General features: G+C 49.1%; 5 non-coding genes across 5 annotated transcripts; all 5 read right to left on the bottom strand.

Moving 5' to 3' along the window:
• Positions 1 to 726: 726 nt before the first annotated feature.
• Positions 727 to 844, bottom strand: LOC121311792. The gene has a single exon (XR_005949528.1). It is a non-coding gene; the product is annotated as a U5 spliceosomal RNA (small nuclear RNA).
• A 421-nt stretch (positions 845 to 1,265) lies between these two features.
• On the bottom strand, positions 1,266 to 1,453 carry LOC121311772. Its single transcript, XR_005949513.1, has one exon. It is a non-coding gene; the product is annotated as a U2 spliceosomal RNA (small nuclear RNA).
• Positions 1,454 to 3,790: 2,337 nt separating this feature from the next.
• Positions 3,791 to 3,908, bottom strand: LOC121311790. Its single transcript, XR_005949526.1, has one exon. It is a non-coding gene; the product is annotated as a U5 spliceosomal RNA (small nuclear RNA).
• A 458-nt stretch (positions 3,909 to 4,366) lies between these two features.
• LOC121311757 lies at positions 4,367 to 4,559 on the bottom strand. Its single transcript, XR_005949501.1, has one exon. It is a non-coding gene; the product is annotated as a U2 spliceosomal RNA (small nuclear RNA).
• A 172-nt stretch (positions 4,560 to 4,731) lies between these two features.
• On the bottom strand, positions 4,732 to 4,849 carry LOC121311788. Its single transcript, XR_005949524.1, has one exon. It is a non-coding gene; the product is annotated as a U5 spliceosomal RNA (small nuclear RNA).
• Positions 4,850 to 5,000: the final 151 nt, after the last annotated feature.

Below are 5,000 nucleotides of genomic sequence, written 5' to 3'. Positions count from 1 at the left end.
TCCCCTCCCTGATAAACAATCTTGCTGTATACTTCCATACTCCATTCCATACCTTCTCAGTGTCCAGTACCTTCCCTGGCATCTCGCCTCTCAACTCACAGCTCCTCTTCAAGCTGGTAGTGATGTCCTCCACCGGTACAAAAGGGCAGGACATCGACACAAACACTGCTCTCCAGTCCATGAGAAACAGCGGTTCCAGGTTAAAAACACTGGCCGGCAGCCTCTCCTTGTTCTCCTCAAACACTTTCATGGCCTTCCAGCAGTCTTCTTCCGTGTACAGGGTCAGGTCGAAAATTCCCTTCGCAATGAAGTCTTTCAAACACAGCACCTCCTCTGGTTCCAGCTTGAACAGCCCAAACAAGACCTCCAGAACAAACTTCCTTCTCCCCCACAATCCAGTCAACTGCTTCAGCTGGAATCGCAGGGTATTTCTTCCTCTCTGTCCTTCTTCCATTTTCTCAGTAAATCTCTTTCCAGCTCACGCTTTCCAGATATTACCTTTGCCTTCTCTGTTCTCTTGATCTGAGCCAAGAGGCCGAGAAGCGATGCCCACAATGGTTTTGGCCAAACGCCCCGGGCGCGGCCGCCCGCCGCAGCAGTCGTGGTACTTGCTTCTCGGGCGGGCGGAGGGAGGAAGGAAGGAAGGAAGGAAGGAAAAAGGTGCCGGGCTCCAACGGGGGCGACCGCCCTTTCTGTGCTCGTTCTGCTTTTAAACTCCAGGTGGAGCCCCTCCCTGAGGGGAAGGGCTGTCCAAAAATTGGATCGAACTCGTAAATGCTCCTCTCCACGGAAATCTTTAGTAAAAGGCGAAAGGTTCATTCGAGCTGTAGAGAAGCCGGAGCGTGCCTTTGCTGGTGGCCGAGCCCTTCCGGCCGGCCCAAAGGCACTCCCCTCTACCAAGCGGCAGCAAGGCCACGCAAAACAAAAAAAGGGAACTCTTCCCAAAACGCATCTGCCGTTCCGCCCCGGCGAAAGGGCGCTTTGCTGCTGCTGCTGCTGCTACACTGGCCTGCTGCGTGTGTTAGGCCTGCCTGAATATGAAATAAAAAAAAAAAAAAAAAAAAAAAAAAACGAAAAAACGAAAAGAGCGGGAAAACGGCGCGTCCCAGGAAAGGGGAGGTGGGGAGGGAGGGGGGGTAGGGTGGGGCTCTCTCTCTCTCTCTCTCTCTCTCTCCATCTCTCTCTCTCTCTCTCTCTCTCTCTCTCTCTCTCTCTCTCTCTCTCTCTCTCTCTCTCTCTCTCTCTCTCTCTTTTGACCTTTCTGAGAAATGGGCACCGTTCCCGGAGGTACTGCAATACCGGGTCGATGCGTGGAGTGGACGGAGCAAGCCCCGCTTCCATCTCCCGCTTCCAAAAATCCATTTAATATAGACGGTCCCCCTATGGGGGACGTATCAGATATTAAACTGATAAGAACAGATTTTTTTTTTTTTTTTTTTTTTTTTAAAGTTTTTATTTATTTTCATTAAACAAAGAAAAACATACTCATACATAATCAAACCACTAAATACAATACAGAACAAAAACAGTCACATTATCGAAGTCATAAAGAACTTTACAATAAAAAACAGACCCTTTGAAAAAAAACTACACGACTAACACTTACACTCCACAATACCATAACAAATAACAAAGACAAAAACACCCAAAACCACAAGAACATGTTACCATTACAAACCCAAACCACTAAACCAAAGACTAGCTAATACATAAAACCAATAACTAACATATATTCTGAAAAACACCATTTCTTTAAATTTACATATATGCAAATCAACCCCTGAACACAAACCCACAAAAAACGTTCAAAAAACACATATAGACAACATCATTTCATTATAATAATCATCACACAAACATACAATTCAGCAAAAAAACAAAAAAAACAAAAAACAAAACCATATTCCCCTATTTCTTTTCCGCCTCCCTCCTTGCTATATCTGCTTTCCGTCTAGCATCTTGCAAAATCCTCTCCCTCTCAATCCAATACTTCTGTACCTCACTCTCCGGTGCAGGTCCCTTTCTCAGTCTTTCATTCCAAATCATTAATTCACTAAATTCCTTCTCACAGTAACAAGACATTAAAGTATGTCTATAGGTAGAAGTCTCTACACCTTTCTTTTTCTTCTTCTCCTCTTGTATTACCATCTTCTCTGCCCAAGTTAGCCGTTCGTACGCCTCCTTTTCCTGTTTCCTTTTCTCCTTTACGTCTTCGATTCTTTTTTTCCTCCTTTCCTCCTCTTCTTCCACACTTTCAGACCAGCTTGGCCCGACTACACCCTCGCTGGCACTCTCTTCACTACTGCTCACAGCTCCAATCTCCCTCTCTTTCCGCTTTCTTTGAACTCCACTCTCCGTTGCCTCCATCGCCTCACTCTCTTGTACCTTGTCCGCCCCACCACCACCTTCACCCACACCACCACCACCACACATACTCTCATCTGCACCCCCTTTCACTACATTACCACTCATACCCCCTCCACCTCTCTCCACACCATGTTCCTTACCTACAAGACCACCACTTTTACTCCCTCCACACATCCCCTTTACACTCCCATCTTTCTTTACCCCATCACCACACTCATTTGCTCGCTCACCATCCATACTACTTCCAATTCCACTCATTCCCTTTCCAGTCCCACCTTTCTTTACACCATCACCACCCTCATTTACTCCCTCACCAGCCATACCACCTCCACTTCCACTCTTTCCTTCTTCACTCCCATCTTTCTTTGCACCATCACCACTCTCATTTGCTCGCTCTCCATCCATACCACGCTTCCCACACTCTCTGTACAAATGATCGAAGGATCCACACATACTACAACTCTTTGGGGTGTTGCAGTCCATCGCTTCATGCCCCTTCCTCCTACACTTTTGGCAGAACACCACTTGGCACTCACTCGCCTCATGTCCTTCAGTGTCACACTTGAAGCATTTCCTTGGTTGCCCAGGGTAAGATAGAAAACCCCTGTTTCCTCCAATCTGTATCTGGCCCGGAGGGTGTATTATACCCCCCTCTTTTGTACTACAAATCTTCAGCCTCACAAAGAATTTCCATTTCCCAGTCCAAATACCTGCAGGGTCAAGAACTTTAAAAGGTCCCGAAATAATATCGCAAACCCGACCAACGTACTGTGCAACATCCTCTTGTCCAACATATGGGTTGTACATAAAAACAAATAAAGGTCGAACTTCCCTTGCAAACAAAGGGTCTCCAATATACATTGAAAAAGGTCTTTCATTTTTCTTCTGCTGAAAAACATCCCACACATTTCGAGCCAGTTCTTCGCTACATAGAGCTAAATCAAAAAACTTATCATAATTTTGGAAACAAAAAATAGACTTAACTTCCAGCTTCAGTCCTTTCAGCAGCACTTCCTTAACGAAAAATTCACGTCCACCTGGCGTATTCTTCCATTCTCCAACATCCACGGTCCTCAGCTGTTTCTCCAACTCCTCACTCCATCGAAACCGGATCAAATTCTGCATTCTTCTTCCCGTTGCCATCGCATCCAAATCCCAGCGCCTTCTCTTTCTCAGCAAATATTCAAAATGCTGCGGTCATGCCACATACACTTGAAATGAGCCAAGAGGCCGAGAAGCGATGCCCACAATGGTTTTGGCCAAACGCCCCGGGCGCGGCCGCCCGCCGCAGCAGTCGTGGTACTTGCTTCTCGGGCGGGCGGAGGGAGGAAGGAAGGAAGGAAGGAAGGAAGGAAAGGTGCCGGGCTCCAACGGGGGCGACCGCCCTTTCTGTGCTCGTTCTGCTTTTAAACTCCAGGTGGAGCCCCTCCCTGAGGGGAAGGGCTGTCCAAAAATTGGATCGAACTCGTAAATGCTCCTCTCCACGGAAATCTTTAGTAAAAGGCGAAAGGTTCATTCGAGCTGTAGAGAAGCCGGAGCGTGCCTTTGCTGGTGGCCGAGCCCTTCCGGCCGGCCCAAAGGCCCAAAGGCCCTCCCCTCTGCCAAGCGGCAGCGAGGCCACGCACGCAAAACAAAAACAGGGAACTCCTCCCAAAACGCATCTGCCGTTCCGCCCCGGCGAAAGGGCGCTTTGCTGCTGCTGCTACACTGGCCTGCTGCGTGTGTTAGGCCTGCCTGAATATGTAAATATGAAAAAAAAAAAAAAAAAAAAAAAAAAAAAAAAAAAAAAGAAAAGACTCGCCTTTTGCCCGCGCAGGGTCCTTTCCCCTCCAACCCTCGAGTAGGCACACCCATAGGGTTAGGGTGGGGCTCTCTCTCTCTCTCTCTCTCCCTCTCCTCTCTCTCGCCTCTCTCTCCTCTCTCTCCTCTCTCTCTCTCTCCCTCTCTCTCTCTCTCGTTCTCTCTCTCTCTCTCTCTCTCTCTTTCTGTCTCTTTCTGAGAACTGTGCACCGTTCCTGGAGGTACTGCAATACCGGGTCGATGCGTGGAGTGGACGGAGCAAGCCCCGCTTCCATCTCCCGCTTCCAAAAATCCATTTAATATAGACGGTCCCCCGATGGGGGACGTATCAGATATTAAACTGATAAGAACAGATACTACACTTGATCTGAGCCAAGAGGCCGAGAAGCGATGCCCACAATGGTTTTGGCCAAACGCCCCGGGCGCGGCCGCCCGCCGCAGCAGTCGTGGTACTTGCTTCTCGGGCGGGCGGAGGGAGGAGGAAGGAAGGAAGGAAAGGTGCCGGGCTCCAACGGGGGCGACCGCCCTTTCTGTGCTCGTTCTGCTTTTAAACTCCAGGTGGAGCCCCTCCCTGAGGGGAAGGGCTGTCCAAAAATTGGATCGAACTCGTAAATGCTCCTCTCCACGGAAATCTTTAGTAAAAGGCGAAAGGTTTATTCGAGCTGTAGAGAAGCCGGAGCGTGCCTTTGCTGGTGGCCGAGCCCTTCCGGCCGGCCCAAAGGCCCAAAGGCCCTCCCCTCTGCCAAGCGGCAGCGAGGCCACGCACGCAAAACAAAAACAGGGAACTCCTCCCAAAACGCATCTGCCGTTCCGCCCCGGCGAAAGGGCGCTTT

The sequence above is a fragment of the Polyodon spathula genome, unplaced genomic scaffold, assembly GCF_017654505.1.
Source record: "Polyodon spathula isolate WHYD16114869_AA unplaced genomic scaffold, ASM1765450v1 scaffolds_3282, whole genome shotgun sequence".
Lineage (NCBI taxonomy): Eukaryota > Metazoa > Chordata > Actinopteri > Acipenseriformes > Polyodontidae > Polyodon > Polyodon spathula.
The sequence above is the reverse complement of the archived record's forward strand: the minus strand, read 5'-3'. Positions and strand labels throughout refer to the sequence as shown.